Source organism: Penaeus monodon, chromosome 21 (genome assembly GCF_015228065.2).
Source record: "Penaeus monodon isolate SGIC_2016 chromosome 21, NSTDA_Pmon_1, whole genome shotgun sequence".
Classification (NCBI taxonomy): Eukaryota; Metazoa; Arthropoda; class Malacostraca; order Decapoda; family Penaeidae; genus Penaeus; species Penaeus monodon.
In genome coordinates this window covers 45,210,362-45,210,613 of record NC_051406.1, presented here as the reverse complement: position 1 = coordinate 45,210,613, position 252 = coordinate 45,210,362, and positions in this window count along the sequence as shown.

The window sequence follows — 252 nt, the reverse complement described above, 5'->3', positions numbered from 1 at the left end:
AAGCCTACCAACATCTCTGCCATTTAATATATTTTGATTTATATATTATTTGCAAATGTATTACATAAGTAGGATTTTCTGACTTATTTTTTGTATTTTCTGAATTAATTTCATAATAATAAAAGGTGACGGAAAAAAATTAAACGAATTAGTGTATTTTTCGAATGTCACGTTCTTTAATTTAACATGCATAAAGGACAGGTTTAACGAATAAAAAAAATGTATTGCAATGACTGAGAAACAAATATTACA